The 26,663-nt window shown below is 43.0% G+C and overlaps 2 protein-coding genes across 3 annotated transcripts in view; both read right to left on the reverse strand.

Annotated features, from left to right (window-relative positions):
- LOC111864997 overlaps positions 1 to 6,236 on the reverse strand; it is a 28,273-nt gene extending 22,037 nt beyond the window's left edge. The window contains exons 1-2 of the mRNA XM_023852669.2: positions 5,765 to 6,236; positions 3,984 to 4,648 (exon numbers count right to left, since the gene is read on the reverse strand). The gene's annotated coding sequence lies outside the window, so the exon portion shown is untranslated. The remainder of the gene's footprint in view (positions 1 to 3,983; positions 4,649 to 5,764) is intronic.
- Positions 1 to 26,663, reverse strand: part of LOC111864996 (sestrin homolog) — a 600,436-nt gene that overhangs the window by 479,528 nt on the left and 94,245 nt on the right. The gene's annotated exons all lie outside the window — the stretch shown is intronic.

Below are 26,663 nucleotides of genomic sequence, written 5' to 3' on the forward strand. Positions count from 1 at the left end.
AGCTCAAGCAACTCCATGGTTCTAGTCCGCAAGCGAACTATACCGACCGAGCGACCGCCGCTTGTCGGCGAAGTTAGTGCCAACTTTAGCGGATAGAGGGTGTTGCGTGTTGAGCGCAACGAATCTCCACGGCCGTTAATTTGGGTTTTATAGACCGGATCCGCTATTTCCTTGAAATAGCTCCTGTTCTGATGCGTAATTTAATTTAAAACAACGCACCATAACAAGGGACTATGTTCTGTACAGTTTTTGCTGGGATATGAATGGGAAGCTCAGAAAGGGAACAGACGGCGTAGATTCCGCAGATTAATTCATACTTTCATCCGTTTCTGCAGTCAGCGTTCCTCTGTTGACTTATGGCAGAACTCTGACAACTCCGAGTCCACTTCGTTACCCTCACACACATTACAAGCTCAGCCACGACTTCCTGCACTTTCTATTGTTCCCACTGTGAACGGCCATATCAAATATGCACAACCTTCTGTTAACACTCCATTACGGCTGTCATTACCATAAAGCCAATTGAAATTTCAACCGGAAAATTTTAAAAACAAAAAAGTAAAGGTAATGTCATCCTTGCCGGTCACGGTAACCTTGCGGCCTAAGGCATGCACTGTCTTCGCTGGGTCGGAAGCCGGGATCGTGAGTTCGAATCCCACTCAGGATGTTTAGTGTTTGTGTGTGCGTATTTCTGTGTTTGTATACAGGTAGAGGGCCTTGTGACGAGCTGATCACCCGCACAAGGAGTCCTACCGAATGTCTAAGATCTAGTAAACCGAAGCTCCAAGGATTCTTAACCTCGGCATCTGATAAAGGTTTGAGGTCAGCTTCATACCCCGGACGTTTTATTCCCTGATAAACAGTTCCCAGTACCTAGTAGACAGAAGAGTGGGTGAGCCCAGGGACCGGTGTTGGCGCTGTGGCAAAGAGAAAAGTATCTTGCCCTTTCCGGGAATCGAACCACAATCCTTCGGTCGTCCACCTTGTAGCCTCACCACTATACCGGCTTTGCTATCCAGAGTCTTACCCAAAAAGAACATACTGTGGCGTGCCGCCTAAAAGCCGGAATATCTGAGTCAGAGCGGGCGTCCATTGCTAGACAATGGCTCGGTAGTCACGGTCCTGCATCGTTGTCTGGGTGACAAACACGTTCACACGACAACGCATACTTTGATGAGCGGCCTGAAAGCCAGAATCTGCGCATCTGCTGGGCGGAGCTTCGCGGGGCGCGTTCCCGTGCTAACGCGAAATACACTGTTACCCTGGGTTTTAATGGAGCTATTGGAGACATATCCACGGTAACGTCACTCTAAACAGGCTGTTACCACGGATATGACAAAACGGAACTCTTCAAGGAGGTGATTCCCATCCTATCCGCCTAGCAGGAATAAAGGAAGAGCAGTTCAGAGTTCAGAATTCAGACAGGTCAGAATTGAAGGCACAGAACAGAAGAGAGAGGAGAGTCCAGAAGACCAGAAATGCAAGACGGAGAAAACAGCGAGGGATTCGGTATCCAGAAATAGTTGAATGTGTGAATTATTGTAAAAGAGTGTAAATGTGTTAGTAACGTTCAATAAACCCAAAGATCAAAACAAAGAACCCACAATTATTTGTCACGGAACCCCGAACACATGACAATACTGTGTCTGACATACCTAACCTCAAAGTTCTGGAGAGCCTGCAACAGTTATACGACGCACTAATAGGTGCTGCCACCTACAGGAATTTTTCGACACTGATGGAAGATGTAATATCGACTCAAGCATACCTCTTACTTTTCTCACTTTCTGCTTCTGTTTGTAACTACTTGAACACTGAACATACATATCGACAGAAAGACAGGAGAGCAAGCTTTGCCTTCTATGTTATAATGTGACGCCTGAAAGCCAGAATAGTGGAGTCAGAGCCAGGGGCCGGCTCGTAAGGCTGACAACCTCACCGCCATAAGTGAGCCGACTGTCTAGAGAAAATGTGGGAGCCTCGACGTCTCGCAACCCTATGGGCTTTCACGGTCTGTTACAGGGATAGATTTTAGAGATCATTCCGAGATTCTGACAACAGTGAGAGATTTCTCATAGAGATTCGACATACAGACGTCGTTAAGGAGTTCAAATGTAATAGTGGCAATCAATAAATCCAATCATTAAATCTAGAACCTACAATTATCAGTCACGCAACCTCTAATAATTGACAATATACAAACAAAAAGCGAGGAATTTTTACGATCTAATTGTTTTTATTAGCAAAGTCATTTATCATGTATTACAGAGCGCAAGTCCACACAGTGGTATGACTATTATCAGCCTATAATAAGCAGGCTATGTAATACTGTAGAACAGATATCAGTCATCAAGGGACACAATCGGAAAAGAGTATTTACTGTGGGCACACAATGTAGGTTTGCAGTTTGTGTCTCTTGCAACACAATACACCATTTCCATTTGCTGAAAACCTACGAAATGTAATACCCTGTTTGACAGACCCCGTTCCTCTCGTCAGGGACATAAATAATTCTTCCACTGGAAAGAGCATGTACCTAGCGGGGATTGTTTACATGTAATGGTGCTGATGTGATCTTCACTTTGAAGCTGTTATGTAAGATCCTACTGCATGTCTGAGAAACAGCAGCATCCCCTTCCTTCTACAAGAGCTTTGAACCGCAACACGTTTTAATACATAATCAACGTATATAGAGTTATTATCTAAAAGTCTGTGACGATCGCATATACCTACTTACTTACTTATGGAGCTGAGCCCTTCTGGAGGAGCCGCCAATTGTGCAGCTACTCAAGAATTTCCCAGCATTTTATGGAACCCGAAGGTTCATTACCGTGTTCACAAGAGCCCTCCTCTGGTCCCTATCCTGAGACAGACCAAGCCAATCCATACCATCCCATCCTATCTCTCTAAGATCCATTTTAATGTTGTCCACCCACCTATGCTTTGGTCTTCCCAGTGGTCTCTTTCCTTCTGGCTTTCCCACCAATATCTTATATGTATTCCACGTCTCCACTATTCGTGCTACATGCCCTGACCTCATCCTCCTTGACTTGATCATTCTATTCATACTTGGAGAAGAGTACAAGTTACGAAGCTCCTCATTATGCAGTTTTCTCCAACATCCTGTCACTTCATCTCTCTTCGGTCAAAATATTCTCCTCAACACCCTGTTCTCAAATACCCTCAGTCTACGTTCCTCCCATAATGTCAGAGACCAAGTTTGACACCCAAGCATCACCCCTAGTTCAATCTCCTCTTAATTTCCTCCCGAATCAGGTTTTGATTTGTTATCGTTGTTCCCAAATATCTGAACTGTGTCACATTTTCAAAGCATATTTCCTATCTTTAGAATAAAAAAAAAACATTATGGGCGGGGAGGGGACAGCAGTATGGTCTCATGAGCCGCATAACAAAAATTAAGGGCGATACTCATCTCCAATTAGTGTCGAGGTGAAGAAAATGTGGATCTATACATCCACTCTGCCCTTAAGCCTTCATGGCGTAGTGCTTAATTAGTTAAGCCCAGGGGCAACTTTAACCTTTTTCACAAGGTGTTTTCAAGAACTTCATAAGTCTAAAAGATTATGGGGGACACACAGACAACTAGGTGATATCATGAGCCTAAAAAAATTAGGATATATATACAGGCATACAGCACAGTTATCTCATAAGTTCATTTCTTTTTCAAAATAAGGTCGCTAGGCTAAAAAAACGAAGACAACCAGGCTTTGCAGTCCACACTTTCGTTTAATATTTTTATAATAATAAATTTAGAGCCTCAACTGCACATTGCAAGACTGTGAATAAGGACTTATTTGGACACTGTTAATCAGAAGCTCACACACCCAGTTCCTGATAACTTACCTGCAGAACCCAGTCTATAAATTCTTCCGCCCCATCTCATTATGCCCCTTATACACTGATAATTAACACCGACATTTTAATAAATCACATTTCATACACGAAACTACTTACGCTCTTACCTTCCAGTGTTCTCAATATCCTTCCAGCTCTTCTTCCACCAACACATCACTTCGCATACTTCAGAACGACTGACGGCGCGATGCAGCTGTAGAATTTCAGCTCTGTTTTCAGTCCTCTTCTTTCAGACTCGTCAATAACAACAACACGGAAGAAACAAACAAATGTGCATACTGAGAAATACGGCACACAACACGTCACTGCTACTGATACAGCTGCAATGACGAAGGACAATCCCGTGAAGTGCGATTAGCATACGAGTTCACTCGTCAGTCCACATAAAACGTTATCTGACGTGTCAGATGCTATCTCTCGTACAAATACATTCTGCTCTCCAAGCTCCAATGTTCTCAGTTTACACAAGTATAAGGTACATTTGGTATGTCAATTTTGAATTGCAGTTCACCTTATTTACGCAACTAACCAAAAATTCAGGGCTGCACCGTTCCCCGTGTCACGCTTAAATTTAGCGATAATCCGGCTGTGTTACTTGCGCAGGCTATTTATCATCTGAGATACTGGAGATAAATGATGACTGGTTATCTGTGGAGTTTCTTACGTGCACAAACTCTTGTGTCATATCAATGTGATGCGGTGTCCCCACAGACCGGTACCATATGCTACCACATGTAGCCTTTACAAACATTTGCTCCGGCACTGTAAGAGTCTACGGGGCCGTTTTGAAACACACAAGAAATTCTCTAGGTGATAACATGTCACGTTTGGCTGATAAACTAAATGATAGAGGAAGCGAAACAGTTCACAAAAACCTGCTACATGAGGGGGCCACGCTTACATGTCCCCAGTCCTGGTATCGTTAGTGGTTGCTAACTGTTCCAATACATAAGAGAAATTGAAGTTTATTATAATGGGTGGGGGGGGGAGGGTACCCGAATAGAATAAAATACAGCCTAATTCTGCAAGCTTCAACTTCTAAGTAGGTTTCAATAATTTAACACAGAAATAATGAGGCACAATACCTAATCCTAATTTATAAAAATGCTTCATAGCTTTAGAAACTAACAAAAAAGAAAATACTTCAAAATAAAGAGTTCAGTTGGATTTGGGATATTCACTCGCTTCATTAATAATATATTTTTAGAAATGATAATTGACTAAAAACTTAAAAATATGACACGAAGGAAAGTCATACAGTATCAAACGTTCTCTAACCTAAAATTTTTGCATGGGATATTCTTAGATCTGCCCAATATGTGTTTCAAAACATATCTAAAATATTTCAAGTGTCAGCAATACTATTGCCATGCAATAGGAGAGCGAATAGAAACTATGACACAATGGGCCTCCAAGTAACTGTACATACAGCCACTCTGCGCCCTTCAAATACATACAACACCCAGAAGATGAGAACATAAGATTAATCACAACTAATCTTCAAGGATAATTCCTTGACAACTATTAAAAATTATAAGATTTTAACTCTGTATTATTTAATATATTCATGCACTGTGACACTGTGATTACTTCCCTAAACAGATTAACCGGTTAGCCTTTGTGACGGAGACGTAATATGTTTCCGAAAAATAAATTTTTATATTTTATTCAGATAATATCAGTCTTTTAAAGGGTCACTAACAAGACTAGAATCCACTTCCTTTCAAAAGAGCAGCCATCCCTTAGTTACTATTTTAATATAATTCCTCTATCAAACAGCTGCTAAGAAACGTGAAGCAATCCCTAACGTGGAGTTACAAAAGCTCCATTATTACGTAAATAAAACAGTTCGATATTTATTTGTTAATTAAATATACCGTAAACACACCGAGGTATGGTGCAACACTGAAAATTCAGATAACACATCCAGCAAAACATACACAATGAAAGCAAAATAAAACACTGAGTTCAGCTGTTTTAAGCAATCGAAGATTGCATGTACAGGAAAGTGTTAATGCCTGTTCTACTCCACGGATGTCAATGTCACAAACACTGGTGAGAGAATTAAAATATAAATAAAACACAAGCCAACAACAACATCAAAAAAAGGCTGACACATCTTCAGCAAGGCTATGCGTTTATCTCAATATACTGCGTTAGGAATACAATTAAACCCGTACTCTAAAAAGACGAAGCACAAACAGTACTGGTTTCTTTCAAAATGCCTTTTTATGTATCACTCAACACGTTCTCCACCGCATCAAGATTCTTCCACGATTGCCACTCTGGAGTGACTACACGTTTCAGTATGCTTTGTTTAACTATGCATTAGTCCTCACTCACTGGGAATCAACTGTGGCAAAACATATTTATTCAGCGATCTACGTCACATAGCAAGGACAGCGAGAGAGCCGACGGGTTCACTTGAAGCATACGGTGGCCCTGTGCCAATAACCGCCTAGCTAGAGTTCTATTCATGGGGTAATTTAACGCTATAAAGAGATTCAGGACGGAAGGGGGTTGTCAAACATTCACACAGGTGTACTGTAAAACATACGCCTAAATTATTAGAGAAATATCACTACGTGACTGCAGAGCGTCGGAAGGCAAGCCGATAAGTGAAGTGGCGAAGATATGGACGGAGCAAAGTGTATCCCGGAAGTTGTTTGGAGGGGATGAGGAAAAGCATGGAAAACCTCAGTTATGATAGTTGATGATGTCCAGCTGAATTCGAAGCGAGAACATCCTCGATACAAGTCAGAAACATTATCGCTGGCGCCATCTTGTTTCATGCAGTGACTACTACTACTACTACTACTACTACTACTACTACTACTACTACTACTACTACTACTACTACTACTACTACTACTACTACTACTACTACTACTACTACTACTACTACTACTACTACTACTACTACTACTACTAACTAACACCACCACTACTAACAGCAACACCGACAGAACTACTACTACGACTAGTCCTAATTTATCAGAGGTTACATCTTCCGGTCCCAAATAAATACTCATTCAGGTATCTGCTATAACTCTGCCATCATCAGCAAGCCTCTGCCTACTGAAGAGACAACATAAGAGAAAGACGCCACATATTCGATCGGGGCTGAAACTCGTGATCCCTCTGTCCTAACGGTGGAAGGGCTACGCGCTTGAGACTGTAGCCACTGTGATCGGCCATGCGTCAAGGGCTACACATCTTCAGATTCGTCGATTGTTTTCAGAAAACGCTTTACGCTCGCGGTCATTTATATTGTTTAACTTAATGTAAATTATATTATATTTGGTCCGTAAATTGTAACGAGTGTCTGAAAGTTTAAGCAATGACCACTCTAGATTTGGTGCCAACAAAAAGGCAAAGTGTTCTACGGGCTTAATTAAGCACCACACCATGAAGACGTAGGTGGGACTAAAGGTACGGCTCCACGCACTCTTAACTTCGGCATAGATGGAGGTGAGTCATCAGCTTCACGCCCTTGTCGTTTTACTTCCAGGAAGGCCCCCCTCCCCTGTAGCAATTGGAAAGGAGGCTGGGTGGGCCCCAGACGGTCTGGATGTTGTATAGAAAATCTCTTGCCCTTGCCGGAAATCGAACTCTTATCCCTCGGTCGTCCAGGCAGTATCAATAACAAGACGGAAACTAGAATATGCTTGCTGTAGGATGTCCGCTTCAGAAATCTCGAAAAAAGGTGATGACCTTCGGTAGGTGCTGATTTTACATTGCAAGGCCAAAGCACATGACGCAGTGTTGATGTAAATGTGGTGGCAAGGGGAACTTTTATTTGCGTTGCCCGTCCGTAATAAAAGTCAGCTCTATAGTTACGTTTATTACTCTAAAACGCTTTAACAAGTGAGATAGGTAGAAACGTGTTAATGTCTTCTGGTACAATATCTGTCAGAACTATACGTAGGGAACTGTGGTTCAGAGAGCAAGCAAGTTCAGTCTTCAGTCTTCTTTGAATTTTCAGAAATTCAGATTCACCAATTTGACACGATGTTCAGAAGCAATCTCCGCCCATAATTACAGGTTTAAGATTCACGCATTTATAAGAACATTTTCTTTTAGTCCTATGATCGCTAATAAACGACGGGAAACTCCAGGGTTTCGCAAAACAGTCTGGAAATCCCTGCTATAATAAATAATGTTGTCATTATAAACAATTAGCTGTATATTCTATTCACCTTTTGTTTGTCCTATGAAAACAAAGTCCATATGCCTGCCTGCAAAAATATATGGTGTAAAGGAACAACATGTTTCGTAACTTCAGCAGTGCAGGCTGGACGTAATACAAGCCGCAAAAATTCCCTTCATTTTCATTCTCATATGACACAAGAATTTCTCTTTTTTCTCTCGAAGTACATTACCGGTACTTGTACATAACATTCAGCAAAACTTATTTGCTGTACATTCTATGAAAGATGAATTTACTTCTATGTCCCTGAGGCACCAAACACATCAATGAGCCCTTAAGGGAAGTTCCTTTTGAAATGACTGAAAGAGAATTAGGTTTAGACCAGATGACGTACAAAATAAGTATGGAGTATAAAGTTTTACTGCCAGAATATGTGAAGAGACTCAGAAGGCATCCATACAACTTCATTCGGTCCTTTAACATTCACTAACTTCTTGGAGCTGAGCGCTTCTTGAGAAGCCGCCAGTTGTGCAGCTACTCAGGAACTAAGATATTGGGTTTTCGGACTTTATCCATCGTCCTGGTTTTAAGATAACTAAGAAAAACACGACGTTTCGGAAACTGGATCTGTTTCCGTCCTCAGATGAGGGAGAACACCTATTCTGTTGGGTCCCTTAGAAAGAGCTAGCCTCAATCACTGTGTTCAGTGTCCAGGCTAGCTCTTTCTAAGGGACCCAACAGAATAGGTGTTCTCCCTCATCTGAGGACGGAAACAGATCCAGTTTCCGAAACGTCGTGTTTTTCTTAGTTATCTTAAAACCAGGACGATGGATAAAGTCCGAAAACCCAATATCTCTGTGTGTTATACACCATCGTCAGAATCCTATAGTAACTACTCAGGAACGTCCCAACATTTTATGGAACCCATGGTTCATTAGAGTGTTCACAACAGCCCACTGGTCCCTATCCTGAGTCACATCCAAGAATCCGTGCAAGTCCGAGGATCTTTATGACATTTCGTAACAAACTTATTTTTAAGATGAGGAGTGGTTAGCCCCACGCCCAATCCCCAAGCTGAAGAACCATCCCTTGTCGTCTGTCCGTGACTACGTATTCAATATATTCGCAGCTACCCTCCATATCTGGAGGTCATCTCCCCCATCCTCAACCTGAGGACGCGCTATGCTGTGGTGTCCTTTAACACTATCCCAGCTAAATTACAATTAACTAAATTACAATTTAAATCCATCACACCCACTGTCACGCAGTCTGGACGTATTACATGCGGACGGACATATATTCCGCAAAAGAACCTAAAGACGTGTAAACTGTAAGGACATTCCTACATTTAACCACACACCAGAAGGTTTATAAGGGACGTGGAGGTGAAAGGAGATTTCTAGATTTCAGCTCTAGTGGCCAGTGATCTACTTCACGCCCCCGACTATTCTAGGGAGAACAGATCCCACTATCCTCTTGATACAAAGTTGGATGACCTCCAAAACTGGTACAGAAGTGAAGACAAGGAGGAAAATCACAGCCTCTGCCATTCAGCCAGTATCTATAATTTAATAACTGAGGTACCCCGCATCAATGTCGGCAGACATAACAACCAGTAGAGCGAGCTTAATGGTTTAATACAATTCAACACACTCTCGCTTCTCTACATGCCCTTGTTCCGTACCAGAAATTATTAGCTTATTCTCTTTAATATTATTCATAAACGTTTTATTGGTTTCAGACAACTTCCCTTATTTTGAAAAAAACAAAACAAAACATAAAGGATGCTTATGAGATCACATGGCTGTCCGTGTGTCTGTGTATATCACCTCTCTAATTACTCAAAGCCGAAAAAATAGACTCTTGTGTGTCTGTATGTGTAACCTACCTATCGTTGCTAGGCAACGGCTCGGCAGACACGTTTCCGCGGCAATGAACGTTCATGCAATAGTAGAGCTTTTAAACGCGTCCTTTTCTATGCGATCCGTATCGTGTAAGAGGAGTAGGCGATTATTTCTTCTCAGAACTTCTTGTTATATTTGTTGTGAAGCGGCCTCCGTAGTCTAGAGGTAACGTTCCCACCTCATGACTCGTGGTACGCGGGTTCAAATACCCGGCGGAGGTCGTCGAATTTTTAAGGGCGGAAAAATTCAGGGAACAAGTCTTCCGGGAGGGACTTTAAGCTGTGTGTCCCGTGTCGTAACTTTACGGCACGTAAAAGAACCTCATATCCCCAAAGGGGATCACTGAGCCAAATTCCAGGACGTTTCCCGCCCAACAATAGTCTCTAAGGCCTCTGACAGATGGGGAAAGCATTATAGATACCGCTAAGCAAGTGGTCGAACTCGCTTGCTCGGCGGGACTGATGGTATGCACCATTTATCGGTAGGGTATAGAGACTGGTAGAATATCATAGAGGGAAGCACAATAGATCAAACTGGTCGCGGTGCATGGGGAAACCCACCCTCTCTAAATAACTAATAACTATATCTGTTGTGCCCGTTTGGCCACCACCCACATGACGGCCGGACTCGCCCTTCGTTAAGATGGATCCATTTTTATTACACCACTTTCCTTCTCTTGAAGTTCTAATAAAAATGAATCGTCTTTCCTTTACTTTGAGACGGACCGCATAGAAAACGACGCCTCCATTAATTCCTCGTTGCCACGGGAGTGTGTTTACTGAGCCGTTGCCTAGCAACGAAAGAGGGTTACACATACAGACACAAAGCCTGGCGCGAGGGATTTGTGAAGTATGCAGTTGAGATGGTCTCAGGTGTCCTAAAATATGTATAAAGTTTAATAAAGATTGGTTCAGATTTTCAAAGTTGATTGGGGGTTACACAGATGCACAGACACAAAGACATACTTACAGCAAGGTGATTTCATAAGCCTACTTTATTTTTTCAAAATACAGAAAGTAGGCTAACAATGAAAGTGAGCTTATGAGATCACTTTGTTGTCTGTCCCATCAATCTGTATGTATGGGTATCCCCTTTATTGTTGCTAAGCAACGGATCTGTATACACGTTCCCCTGGCACTGAATACACGCAACAATAAAGAACACTTGGAGGCGTGGTTTTCTATATGGTCCGCGTCGTATCAAAGGAGAGTCTGCGGGTCTGTCTGTTTATTCTCCTATCGTTGCCAGGCAACGGCTCGGTAAATATGTTTCCACGACAACGAAGAATTGTTGGAGGCGTCGTTTTCTATGCGGCCCGTGTCGCATCAAAGAAAAGTTGGCCATTAGTTCTTACGAGAACTTACACTTTTTTCTCAGCAATGGTATCTTAAAAGGCAGATCACAGTGGTTGCAGGGTCTAAGGTATGAAATGTCTTCGCCCGCTTGAACATTGGGATCGTTGGTTCGAATCCCATTCGAGGCATGGATGTCTGTGTGTTTATTCTGTTTGTTCTGTTCTGTGGGTAGGTAAAGGCCTTGCGACAGGCTGATCCCCCCTCAAAGGAGTCTTACCGAATATAGATTAAGAAACTGAAAAAGCAGCCAAGGCCCACGAGGGCTGCAGAGCCATAGACAGATAATGGTATCTTAAAAGGAACTTATGTAACCGGAAACAAAGATACCAGTGCAGAAAAGTAACGTCTCTACCAATAGTCATAAGAATGTTAAACAAGGAAACAACAAAATAAATTCCCTAAGGATCATTAGCGAAGGTCAAGATGCAGCCGCAGAGTTGCTGACAACGCAACTTTGGGTTGCCACTACGACTCAAGAGACCGAGAACTTCAGGAAACGGTTGAGAGACTCCGAGTTCCCTCAGAGAGAAAGACACAATTCATGATGCTATCCCTTTCGATCCCTAGGGACTCGAGCGAATTTAATCTATTCGGGCCTCTAAAGAAGACATTCAGGGAACGATATACGGGGGGAGGGGGGACAGGACGTATAGCTCCACCTCGGCCTTACATGGAGGTCAGTGGTCACCTATAATTTGACGCTACATAGTCTGAGGTACGGCAACGAACCTTCGCGTTCCGTAAACCGAAATTCGTGAGACTAGCGGGTTCTCAAGTAGGACTCAGCTCCAAGGAAAAAAAAAAGTAAACGTATCCCTGTAACAGGCCGTGGAATAGTTAATAAAAAGTGTAATAAATTTTAAAATTTCAGATGATACGAATCGCCCTGTACTTTAACCATACTTAGCTGGTCCCGTGGGAATGCAGAAATGTTGAATAAAATCGAGAAGCTAAGTCATAAAGATAAAGTTGCCTCTGTGTTCCATTAATTAAGCAATACTCCATGAAGGCATATTGGGGAGTGGAGGTACAGCTCGACCATGCTTGACCTAGGCATTGGACTGTGATAAGCGGTAAGCTTCACGCCCCAGCCACTTTACTCCCGGGGAAAGAGCCATCGGTACCCATTGGATAGGTTCCAGAGGCGGTCTGGACGCTGTGGAGAAAAGAAAAATCCCTCCCCAACTGGAAATAGATCTCTGGCAGTCGAGTCTGTGGCCCGTCGCTATACCGACTAAGCTTTCCCGGCTCTTGGCTATCCTGACAAAGGTTTTTCGTGGTTTTCTTCCAGATAAATGCTGGAACCGTCAGCTACCTCAAATTAGGCTACAACCCCTTCCTTTCACATCCTTCTCATTCATTTTCATCAAACATCATTTGATGCTATAGAGCCTGATGTTCTGACTATACTAAACACACAATAAATAGATTAGGGGCAGCCGGAAAAAGAGAAATAGCTACAAATTTTAATGCCAAGTAACTAATCACAATGTACTATAGCGTGTAGACCCGTTACTGGGTAACGACCTCGAAACAAACAATTAAACGACATTCGCTGCTAGGCAACAGATTCCTATTAAGCAAATACATGCAGCTGTTATTGAGTAAAGCCTTCGCAAACACGATATCACGGAAACTACTGGAGTACAANTAGCTATGTTATTAAATGTTTAAGGAGCTTGTACTAAGCTTCAGTGCACAGGTACATGGCAGAATGGAATTGTATATTTTGAATATCTTCCGTAATTGAAGCTGTTACCACCTGCTTCTGGCTACAGGAGCTCTTGAGAGCTCAATTGATATTCCCTTGATGGTAAAGTGGAACGCAGTAGCGAATACGTCACGGCATTAAATACGAGAGTAAGTCAATAAGTAAGTTACAAATGGATATAGAACTAAAACAAATAAGAGTGCTGATTCGAGAAATGCTTTTATTTCTCAACACAATCTCCCTGTACACTGAGGCACGTGTCCCAGCATTTCACAAGCCCCTGAAAACCAACAGGATAAAATTCTTTGGGCTTCTGTCGGAACCAGGCGGTGACTTCCCTTTCTACAGCTTCATCGTCGGGGAAAAATCTTCAGCCGAAAGATGATGTTTAAGAGGGCCGAACAAATGGAAGTCGCATGACAGGTTAGGTTTTCACAAAGTCTGTGCACGATGGGTGCCGCGCATGCTGACTCCACAACACAAAATGCAAAGAATGGGTCTGGCATTACAGCATCTTAATCTCTACCATGAAGAAGGACACGATATGCTAGCCCGAATTGTCATAGGCGATGAGTCTTGCTCCACGCGACTTCCATTTGTTCGGTCCTCTTAAACATCATCTTGCGGCTGAACATTTACCCGACGATGAAGCTGTAGAAAGGGAAGTCACCGCCTGGTTCCGACAGCAGCCCAAAGAATTTTATCCTGTTGGTTTTCAGGGGCTTGTGAAATGCTGGGACACGTGCCTCAGTGTACAGGGAGATTGTGTTGAGAAATAAAAGCATTTCTCGAATCAGCACTCTTATTTGTTTTAGTTCTATATCCATTTGTAACTTACTTATTGACTTACTCTCGTATTTAATGCCGTGACGTATTCGCTACTGCGTTCCACTTTACCATCAAGGGAATATCAATTGAGCTCTCAAGAGCTCCTGTAGCCAGAAGCAGGTGGTAACAGCTTCAATTACGGAAGATATCCAAAATATACAATTCCATTCTGCCATGTACCTGTGCACTGAAGCTTAGTACAAGCTCCTTAAACATTTAATAACATAGCTACTGAGGGTATCAAAACGTGACCCGGGGTAGCAGGTCGTTGAACCTGTAGCCTCAAATGAAACGCTTCCGCTTCCAAGTATTATCTGATTGTTGTTTTAACATCACATAGTATGAGCCAGGGGCGAACAAAGTCGGCCTGGGGGGCCATATGTTGGCCCTCATTCCACAGCAGTCAGCAAGTTCAGCACTGATATACAGGCATCATTTCATGAATACTGTTGGTTCACAGGTTCTTTTAAGCCGTAGCCTATTTCAAAATACATTAGCCGGGATAACTCAGTCGGTATAGCGAAGGGACGGCCAAGATATTTTTCTCTGTTCCACAGAGTCCAGACCGGCTCTGGGACCCAGCCAGCCTCCTATCCAATAGGTACAGGGAACTCTTTCCCCGGGGCTATAGCGGCCGAAGCGTAAAGTTGACCGCCCACCTCCATCTAGTGCCGAGATCAAGAACGGTAGGAGTATACATCCACTTACCCATACGCCTTAATGGCGTTATACTTAACTGGTTAAGCAAAGGGACAACTATAGGCTACCTTTTACATTTGCCGTGAAGACTTGAGGAAATTCCGTGTCCCTGCCGAGAATCGAACCGAAGTAAAGCAGGTTAGGGCTGAGCGAATCTGCTGATTAAATTCTCACATTAGTTTCGTGCTCTACATAATTACTGTTTGTATTGTTATAAATGGCTGATCACAGCGGCCGCGAGGTCTAAGGCAAGAAATGTCTTCACCAGGTCAAGCACTGGGATCGTGGGTTCGAATCCCACTCGAAGCATGGATGTCGGCGTTTATTGTGTTAGTGTTTTCCTGTGTAGGTAGCGGCTTCACGACGGACTGATCCCTCATCCAAGGAGTCCTACCGACTGTCTATAAGTAAAGTAAGTGAAGGTATCCCCGTAACAGGCCGTGGAGGCCCATAGGGTTGTGAGATGTTGAGGTTCCCATATTTTCTAGACAATCGGTTCATAGATGGCGGTAAGGTTGTCAGCCTTACGCGACGGCCGCCCTTTACCCACAAGAATATTCCTGGTACTTATTGCTGTTAGAGGCTGAGTCGACCCAAGGGCCATAATGCGGCTGGAAGGATTAAGTCAATTGAAAATATCCAGTTACCTCAGGATTTGAACCCGCGACCTTCCGGCTTGTAGCATAGTGCCTCAGCCAACTACGCTACCGCGTGCCCACACCGACTGTCTATAAGAGTCATAATTTCATAATTAATTCAGAATGCGCACAGGCCAGAGAGCCTAATCCGTCAGTAAGATGATATCGATGAAAATTTCGATTAAGTATCGAGGTCAAGTATCGGCGTGAAATCCCAGAAGACGGCATTCTTCAGGTTAATATCGAATGAACTTTACAGCTTTTCCATATTGAGGAAAATATCATTACCAATCATTTTAACTTCACAAATGAGTTATTGTCAGTCTAATCAGAGGCCATTTTTTATGTAGTGGTCTTTATTAATAATAAATTCGTGACTTGTTACAGTCGTTATCTGGTTGGTCATTAGTCATCAAGTTTCACGGTAAAAATCCTTGAATATCTGACGCAAGTTATACAAGTAAACAAGCTATTTCTACGGTCAAGTTAATACCATCTGAATGTTTTTTAAAAAACAATTATAATGCCTAAACAGAGCATGTAACTATGTGACTGGAATGTAACATATGATTTCACCACTTAACGAGAAACACAGTAAGCTCCGCAGTCGGCACAGGATACAAGCAAACTGGCACTGATGTTTTGTACGCTGATTTTAAGAGGTAAGAGAACAGGGCTTTGCGTTTCCCGTTGTGAAATGAGTTTTTCTTTTTTTCCTGTGGCGCTACAGCCCCAATTTAGGCCTAGGCGTACCTCCATGAAACTCTCCGTTTCACTTCGGTTTACTAGATCTTTCACATTCGGTAGGACTCCTTGGGCGAGTGATCAGCTCGTCGCAAGGCCTCTACCTGTAGACAAACACAGAAAAACGCACACAAACATCCATGCCCTGAGTGGGATTCGAACCCACGATCCTGGCTTCCGAGCGAGCGAAGACAGTGCATGCCTTAGACCGCTCGGCTAGCGTGACCGTGTGAAATGAGTTACCCTTGTACATTACACGTTACATGCAGCAAGTGCATAATTATATTTCTTTTTACGTCGATTCTCCAAAGCAACAAGGCAGTCAAAGTACACAGCATGTCATAAATATTATAGACATGTAAGGACGTCGCGAGTTTCAAAACAACGAGAATGAAAATATGTCCGAGTCTTGAGCAAGCAATCTTTCTCGAAATATTGTTCGACTCTTCGGTTATTTAAGAACGCTGCCGAACAACAGAGATTATATTGCAGGATGAACTGCAAGATTATCATGAGAGTGGATAATATACAGTTTGAAGGAAAGTGGTTATGGTATGTTGGAAGGTATTATCCTGGTATTCATCTGGATAAAAGACAAAGTTGTCCCCGTGCTTANATTCTTGACCCTACCGTGACCCGGCAGTCCAGTCCGTATCCAGTCGCTATACCTACTCCCATTCATCTGGATAGACTGAGGAAAGTCATGATTACACTAAGACAGAGTAGTCAGACTTGACCCAGATTTGAATGAGGTAGCTTTGGGATTCACGCCTAGAACACTATAGCTTCACTGGCGTGTAATCATGCACATGCATAACTGCAATCCATAGATTCTATTACGGAAGAAAACTAAATTTAATCAATAAATTTCTGTCGCTTCTTCAAGCTGAGGAGTTCTCACAGACTCTGAGAGGCATGGCGAATGGGATAGGCGCTCAGGAGTTAATACGAAAGGAACATAAATAATGTTAATTTACATAATTACAAAGGTAATTCCATCTACACAATTTTTTTCTGTTTATCCACATCGGAAAATTCCACTGCTGAGGAACTGGGCTGAATTTTAACTAAGTAACCAAATAACTTTATGGTAAAGGCTATTTGTACAAAAACTGATAGTTGTTCAACCGGTCAAGACTCATCATTGTGTTCCCATAAGCTCAGTTTTCAACCCTACCATGATTTAGTTATGCTACAAGCCTGAAGGTAGCGGGATCGATTCCCGATGAGGTGGATTTTTTCGATTTACCTAATACTTCCAGCCACACTATGGACTTGGGGTCGACTCAGCCTCTAACAGAAATATTCTTGGAAGGTAAAGGACGGCCGGCGCGTAAGGCTGACAACCTTACCGCCATCTGTAAGCCGATTGTCTTGAGAAAATGTGGGAGCCTCAGAATCTCACAACCCTATGGGCCTCAACGGCCTGTAACAGGGATACCATTACTTACTTTTACCTAACCCTATTTTAGTTCAAAACGCAATCTAAAAGTCCGTGACGACAGTATATTAATATAGTTACTGACTTTCTTTGAACATCACCTATCGTCTTGCTTTTTTAAGTAAAGTTTCAGAGACTGGAATCTGCTTCCATCCTCAGGTAGTAAGCCTACTGATTTGGGACCAATCGATAAAGCTGGTCCCTATCTCCGGACGAAGATAGGGACTAGTTCTATCGACTGGACCCAACTCAGTAGGTTTTACCTGAAGACGGAGACAGAGTCCAGTATCAGAAATGTTGTGTTTTGATTAATAAACAGGACGGCTTTGAGGTAACGACAAGACGATGGATAATGTACAAAAACATAATATCTGTACTAATGTACCAACGTCACAAACTTTTAGATCTTATTTACAAGAAGGAAAGTTTATCCTGAAGATGGCGGCAGCAGATTCCTCCGAAATATTTGTAACTATCTACCAAGGTACACGGCGTCATATCCCAGGAGGCGATAATCTTAAAAATTGTATAGGCCTATACATTTCTGAATTCCTTCAAGTGCGTCCACCCCATTTTATCCTTCTTGAGCTAATTGCAACTGTGAAGTGCATGATTATGCAACGCCCTCAGTTTCCCTGTTGCTTCCGTCACAATGAGAGACCAAGTTTCTCCTATCCATGAAGTTAACGGGTAAAACTCCGTGAGAATAATTTAAACGCCCTATACTTTGTTGTTAAGGAGCTTCATAACGTGTACACTTCTCCAAGTATAATCAAAATTATGAAGTCAAGGAGGATGAGGTGGGCAGGGAATGTAGCACGAATGGGGGAGACGAGGAATTCATATAGGATATTGGTGGGAAAGCCAGAAGGAAAGCGACCACAGCGAAGACCAAGGCGTAGTTGGGTGGACAATATTAGAATGGATCTTAGAGTGCTAGGATGGGATGGTGTGGATTGGACTGATCTGCCTCAGGATAGGGCCCAGTGGAGGACTCTTGTAAACACGGGAATGAACCATCGGGTTCCATAAAATGCTGGGAAATTCTTGAGTAGCTGCTGAATTAGCGGCTCCTCCAGAAGGCCTCAGCTCTATGAGTAAGTAAGTAAGTAAGTAAGTAAGTAAGTAAGTATACTTTATTGTTAATGGATCTTAGAGAGATAGGATGGGATGGTGTGGATTGGATTGATCTGGCTCAGGATAGGGACCAGTGGAGGACTCTTGTGAACACGGTAATGAACTTTCGGGTTCCATAAGATGCTGGGAAATTCGTGAGTAGCTGCAGAATTGGCTTCTCCTCAACAAGGGCTCAGCTCCATTGGCTTCTCCTCAACAAGGGCTCAGCTCCATAAGTAGTTAGTTAGTTAGGTATTGGAGAGGGTGGGTTTCCCAATGCACTGAGACCAGTATTGGTTCATTGTGCTTCCCTCTATGATTTCTACCAGTCTCTATATCCTACCGGTACTGGTGCTTACCATCAGCCCCGCCCAGCCGGCGAGACCGGCTCTACTAGCTGAGAGGTATCTATAATGCTTCCCCCATCTACCGGAGGTATTAGAGACTGCTGCTGGGCGGGAAACGTCCGTTAATTTGGCTCAGTGACCTTCTTTGGAGATATGAGGTTCTTTTACGTGCCGTAAAGCTACGACACGGGACCCACGGCTTAAAGTCCTCCCGGAGGACTTGTTCCCTGAATTTTTCCGCCCTTAAAAATTCGACGACCTGCGCCGGGTATTTGAACCCGTGTACTACGAGTCATGAGAGCTCCATAAGTAAGTAATACCTCATTGTTTGCAACGGACGCAATGCGAATGATTCAAGTCTGCGTAACTACATTCGGAAGGTCACAGGAAATACGATACAACTGTGTGGTTCACCCAGCCTCCTACCAAATTCATACATAGGGGCTCTTGATAGATGGTAAAAGTGACCCAGTACTGGGCACGGTGACTAGATGCGTGGGGCTTTATCTCCATGCTCCGCATAAACCTCCAAGGACTCCCCACCTACCTGAGTTCCTCTGGTACAGAACACGCCTTCCCACGATCCACGTTAAATTTAGCCCGTTCTGTGTCTTTCCCGGCCGGCTGCTTTCAGAGAGATTCCACGTTTCCTTGTTTTTCAATTCAAGATTATATGTCTTATTCACTTTAATACACACAAAACAGCATCAGGAATCGAGCAGGGAGACAGAAGAAAATAACCACCCACTGATGTAATGTTACACTTTCCTCACTCACACTCTCTTACATTTAATTATTTTCCTGCAGTCTTGTATGCTTGTGGAACTTGGTCTCTGACATTAACGGAAGAACACAGACTGAGAGTGTCTGAGAGAACAGGGTGCTAAGGAGTAAAAGTAAAGCTATCCCTGTAACAAATCGCGGATGCCCATAGGGTTGTGAGATTCTGAAGTTCCCACATTTTCTAGATAATCGGCTCACAGATGGCGGTGAGGATGTCAGCCTTATGCGCCGGCCGCCCTTTACCCCCAAGATGATTCCTGGTACTCATTTCTGTTAGAGGCTGAGTCGACCCCAGGCCCATAATGCGGCTGGAAGGATTAGGTAAATTGAAAAAATCCACCTCATCGGGATTCGATCCCGCGACCTTCCGGCTTGTAGCATAGTCCCTCAACCAACTACGCTACCGCGTGCCCCGGGTGCTGAGGAGAACATGTGAAATGAAGAGGAATGATCTGATTGAAGGTTGGAGAAACGGGCTTCATAACTTGTACTCTTCATCAAGTATAATCATAATGATCAAGTCTAGGAGGATGAGATGGGCAGGACATGTAACACTAATGGGGAGAAGAGAAAAGTATATAGGATTATGGTGGGAAAGCCAGAAGTAAAGAGCCATTAGGAAGACCTAGACGTTAGTGGGAGGATAATATTAAAATGGATGTTAGATAGACACGATAGGGTGGTATGGATTGGATTGATCTGGATCAGGATAGGGACCAGTGGAGGGCTGTTATGAACACGGTAATGAACCTTCGGGTTCCATATAATAATGGAAATTCTTCAGTGCCTGAGCGACTGGCGGTTCGTCAAAAAGATCTCGTCTCCATGGAGTCAGATAGTTTAGTTTGCCTCATATTCTAAACTATTTTTAATTTACGCTGGTTCAGCTCGCTGATCCTGAACCTTGATATATTTTATTCAACTGTGTATGGGAAAGGAGAAACGGAAACTACAGAAAACCTACGTCAAGGCATCTCTGGCTGTCAGATGAATATGAAACAAACGTATGATACTTTTCCTACATGACGATCTAACTCACCCCTGGAATTCGTAAGGCCGATGGCATACACTGTATTCTAAACAAGAAGCTGCGAGGAAACTGAATGTTTAAGCAAACGATCAGGAGCGTTCAGAGATTCCACTTTTGAATACTCTGTGACGTAGTAAGAAACGCATTCGTGTCTTTCTGAAAAGCCATTTCAAATAAATACAAATTTCTAGACAGTTTCAGAATGTTTTGTTAAAACCACCAAAAAAAAAAACGTGCTTAAACAATCCATGAAAGCTAAATTTACTTTATGGTTTCCATTCAGCAGAGAAAACCAGATGAACCCAAATAAGTCCAATGAACTAGTCGGATGTCTACCGACGCGTAGTCTAGGGAAAGCTGCCTCAAGACATAAAAATAACGTTGCTAACTCGAGAATTTAATTTGAAAAGGCCACTAAACTGAATGTCGAGTGGGTTCGCTCATATCATTAATGGCAGGCCTACTGATAACTTCAGAACTTACATTTATGTCAAAATCTTGGTTCCATTTACTTACTTCTCTATTAATTTTGGAGATTGCAGTTCTTGTACAGCCGATCATAGTGGCCGCGCGGTCTAAGGCCTAAAATGTCTTCATTCGCCAGAACATTGGGATCGTGGGTTCTAATCCCAATAATCCATATTAATGTTGCGGTTACGATCCAGCTATATAGAACAATTCAGTTACATGTGAAATGTATGACCGATATTCAATGCAGGTACCTGATGATGGCCGGTTGGGGCCGAAACATGTTGTAGTAAAAAGTGAAAATTATAAGGAATAAAGCGGTTGCATTGTTGACGGAACTGTAATATACATATTCTATGTGACAGTTAATGCTGTTTAGGGAAGTCATCGCTCAGAGATATTGGGTTTTCGGACTTTATCCATCGTCCTGGTTTTTAAGATAACTAAGAAACGTTTCGGAAACTGGATCTGTTTCCGTCCTCAGGTGACGGAAAACACCTATTCTATTGGGTCCCTTAGAAAGAGCTAGCCTGGACCCTGGACACAGTGATTGAGGCTAGCTCTTTCTAAGGGACCCAACAGAATAAGTGTTTTCCCTCACCTGAGGACGGAAACAGATCCAGTTTCCGAAACGTAGTGTTTTTCTTAGTTATCTTAAAAACTAGGACGATGGATAAAGTCCGAAAACCCAATATCTGAGTGTTATCACCATCGTCAGAATCCTATAGTAACTACTTGAAGTCATCGCTGTTTATTCTTAGAACCATATGAAACATGCAAATACACTTTCTAAGTAGAACGCAGAATTTTAGTATATTAAAGCAGGTGGTGCACAGAGTAACCGCTAGGCTTTAATGGGTTAAATGGAGGGTTCAAGGGATACACATGCCTTACACATTAGGTGCACAAGTTCTCAGCTGCATTAATTCAACGACGTCGTTTCAGTTTCAGAGAATAATATCGGAAGATGAGGGCGAAACGTAGAATCTAGGAGACGTTCATGGTCTGTGTGATAGCATTCACTTGCTGACTAACAAGTGGAATTAGTTTAGTCAGGACAAGAACCCAGTATTTCCCCGCATACAAGTGCAAAGAGCTATCGTTACACCAACCATCTTGGTAAATTTAAACACTGCTCTCAGAAGCATCGCCCCCAAACGGCAAGCATCAAGATAATGGGTTTCCAGATGCGACGGTCGAGTGTTCTCCGGCTACCGTGCCTAGTTTATCGGGGTTTCCTTCAGGCAAATTCCGGAACATCCCTTCAGATTAGGCCAAGACTGCTGTTTTCCACATCCTTTCTAATGCGTTATTTACTAATCGGAGCCGGGACAGCTCAGTCGGTATAGCAACTGGCTAGGGGCTGGACGACCGGAGTGAACAATTTTCTCTTCTCTATGTCGTCCAGACCGGCTCCGGGGTCCACCCAGAGCGCCGGTGGCTCTTTCACCGGAGGTAAAGCGGCAGGAGCGTGAAGCTGACCATTCACCTCCAGCTAGTGCCGAGGTCAATAAAATGTGGATCCATACATACACTCCCCCATATGCCTTCATGGCATAGTGCTTAATTATTTAAGCACAGGAACAACCTTAACTTTACCCTATTTACTGATCATCCTGACTATATCCTACGCAGTTTAGACCGAGATACTGGCAGCGTTGTTAAAGAGGCGATAAATCAATAAATAGAAACTGGCTGACTGTTCCTTTCATGTGGTATTGTCCATATTCTTATGACTCTGATTTGCTGCTTCAGTTAGTTTACCTTTTAACCCTGACATATTTCGTCCTCGGTCTTAGCACCGAAATTGGAGTTAAGATTATTGTTGCAGGGAGGGGGATACCGTAATAACAAACCTAAATGGACGCAGGAGGCGTATTAACAACACTATCACTGAAGTTCTAATCGGAAACCGGTTTACCTAGGTCGTTTCCGGGCCATCCTGACGGAAATCTTTATTTCCGTACTTCGCAGGAAGTAACTGAACACCACATGGACTAAACTGAACCAACTAACCTTCATTTGTTCTTTTAGGCGGGTAACCACATCATTCCAACAACTGCATCTAAACACTTGTTCCAGAATGAGGGCTTACCATATTTGTGAAAATTAACCGCAATACGCATGATAAGGAGGCCGGAAATATGAGAGAAAATGGCCCATCATTGCCTTCACTTTACAGCTGTCTTATATGGATTCATCTGGCATCAACCACACCCTCAAGTGCTGTAGAAAATGCATGTCAAAAGTAGAGAACCCCGCCTTCATTCATGGCTCTTGATCGGAGGCAACCTCCATATATGGATGGCAGCTGCGAATAAATTGAATAAGCAATCGCGGACAGCCGACAAGGGGTGGTTCTCCAGCTTGACAGTTGGGTGTTGGGTTAACAACTCCTTCTCGGCTTAAAACAGATTGTTACGAAAGGTTACACAGGGCCTAGGAATTGGACGCATTCCTTGGAACGACCTAAGCAAAAGAAAATGGTTGGTGGAAAAGCCAGAAGGAAAGAGCAATAGGACCGGGTGGTATGTACTAGTTTCATCTGGCTCAGGATTGCGACCAGTTGCTGGTTCTTGTGAACATGGTAATGAACCTTCGGATTCCATAAAATGTTGGGAAATTCCTGAGTAGCTGAACGACTGGCGGCTTCTCATCAAGGAAAGACTGCTATATATAGAGAGACACTGTATCAAGAGTGAATGATATGATACGGTGAAGAGGAATTTGTATGATTAAAACCAAGGATGGAACTGAATACTTCATTAAATTACTTTGCAACCAGCCAACTCCTAGAGCGAGACGGATGAAATACGGTCCTGACATCTATCGGCGAACAGAAAACAGGACGGGAAGAAAACTGAACTGAACTGCAGCAAATGAACTGGTGGATGCAATAAGGAGTCACAGGTTCACAGGGACAGTCGCGGAGAAGAACAGTGGATGGAAGGGGTAGAATGGAATACGGAAAGAGGCTTGTTTCCGGATAACAAAGTGCTCTATCAGTTGGATCCGGCTGGGGACTGGAACGATGACATGGACATTCAACTCGATCGGATAGAAGGATATGCAAATTGAGGAGAGACAGAGAGGAGGTTACATGTATAGGGAAGGAGAGAATGGGAACGGTGACAGAAACGGTGAAATGGAGTGAGGGACAGAGAAAGAACATTAATGAGGAGAGGAGACAGAGACACACCAACAGATAATTAGAAAGAGAGACCTGAAAGGGACTGCACAAATGGAGATAGAAACATGAATAGACATAGATCGAATAAAAATGTAGGAGGGAGAACAGAGGAAAACGAGAATACAGAAGCAGGACGACAGAGGGAAATAAAGGAGAGAGCATGAATGAGGTGGAGAAGGAAAGTGACAGAGAAAGGAACACTGCGCGGGAGCGAGTAGTGAGAGTGGAAATTTCCCTCTGGGTCGCGGATGACCCTGCTGGTCGCGCCACCACGAGATGATGCACTCCGTCGAGATCAATACGGAACTCCTGGTACCAGTGTGTTACAGATTTCAGTCAACAGAAGTCACAGATATCAACGGGTGGAACCAGTGTAGCAGATTAAACTAACCCTTTAAGACTGAATTTCCTATACATAATTTATAAATCCACTGCGTACCTCACAGGAAACACATTACGACTCCGCTACACAGACCAACCGGTTATTGCTGTTTAGGGAAAGAATCGTTGTTTATCGTGAAAACTATACGAAACACATATCTTATGGGTAGAATGCAGAGTTTATTAAATTAAAGCAGGTGGTACATATAGAAACCATATGTAGCCAAATTTGAAATTTCAAAGTGACCTTGCGTATTGATATTAGGGGGAGCATGTATGAAATGAACGAGAAGAGCTCCCATTATCAGATATAACTCGGCAGTTCAACTGGCATCATAATAAATGTCAGTACTTCAATTCGTACGCGCTCTTGGCATGCAGTTAATCAAATGAACGCATAATGGGTAACTAGCGCATCGGTCCATGCTTCGGCACGTTTCAACTCCAATCAAAAAGATATCAATTGCGAGTGGGGGGGGGGCATACGAAATTTTTGAAGTTTAATAAAAAGACTGCTCTCTACAAATTACATTACTAACAGTCTTGAGTTCAAAATATTCTGTAAATGCAAAGGAAAGATTAACTGAACTAACTCCATGTAGCTCAGTCCTACTTGAGAACTCACCAATTGCTCAGCTACTCAGAAATATCATAGCATTTTACGAAACCCGAAGGGTTATTACCGAGTTCACAAGAGCCCACCACTGGCTACTATCGTGAGCCAGATGAATCCAGTCAATGCCACACCATCATATTTATATGAGATCAATTTTAATATTATTCTCCAACCTATGTGTACGTCTTCTTAGTGGTCTCTTTCCTTTGGTTTTCTCAACAAAACCCTATATGCATTCGTCCTCTCAAGCGTGCTACATGCCCAGCCCATATCATCATCCTTGACTTCATTCTAACTATATTTGGCGAAGAGTACAATTTATGATGTTCCTCAAGGCCACGTCATAGCTCAGGTGGTTAGTCACTGGCTTCCCACCGCGGCGGTCCGGGTCAGGTCATGTGGATTTGTGGTGGACAAAGTGGCACTGGGGCAGGTTTCCTCCTAATACTTCGGTTTCTTCTGCCAATTTCAAATCCACCGACTGCTCCACACTCGTCATCATCTATCATCCGGGGCTAGCACAATAGGCCAATTAATGGCCGACGTACGAAGTGGACTCAGTCTCACCCCACCCCACTCACTCACTGAGCTGAGCCTTTTTGAGGAGCTGCCAATTGTACAGCTACTCAAGAACTTCCCAGCATTTTATTGAAACAGAAGGTGTTCACAAGAGTCCTCCACTGGTCCCTATCCTCAGCCAGATCAATCCAATCCATACTACCCCATTCTATCTCAATAAGATCCATTTTAATATTGTTCACTCACTTAGGTCTTGGTCTTCCCATTGACCTATTTCCTTATGGCTTTCCCGCCGATATCTTATATGCATTCCTCTTCTCCCCATTTGTGCTACATGCCATTCCCATCTCATCCTCCTTCACCTCATCATTCTAATTCTACTTGGAGAAGAATACCCCAAGAAACTAAAAAAATGTTTCTCATTATGCAGTTTTCTCCAAACTCCTTTTATTTCACCCCTCTTCGGTCCAAATATTCTCTTTAACACCCTGTTCTCAAACACCCCCATTCTATGTCCTTCCCTTAATGTCAGAAACCAAGTCTCATACCCATACAAAACTACGGGCTAAATTATAGTTTGAAAGTAAAGATCAGGCGTATTATTATTGTATTAATCTTTAGCTCCATCAATAAACCTACCCTGTGTACCTTTATGTCACTCAGTTCACAAGCGTCCACGGCAAGTTGAACACGACGACAAAAATTCAGGCCATACACGGATGAACATACGCAAAAAAAGGTGATCGTGTACTTCGCGGGGTACACCTGTCTAAATATTGCCGAAATTCTCTTCCAATTCCTTCTTTAATCTGTCATCCAAGTCGAATACTGATGCCTACTGGAACGACAGGTGCATGCGGTAACGAT

This window comes from Cryptotermes secundus, unplaced genomic scaffold (assembly GCF_002891405.2).
Source record: "Cryptotermes secundus unplaced genomic scaffold, Csec_1.0 scaffold209, whole genome shotgun sequence".
NCBI classification, from domain to species: Eukaryota; Metazoa; Arthropoda; class Insecta; order Blattodea; family Kalotermitidae; genus Cryptotermes; species Cryptotermes secundus.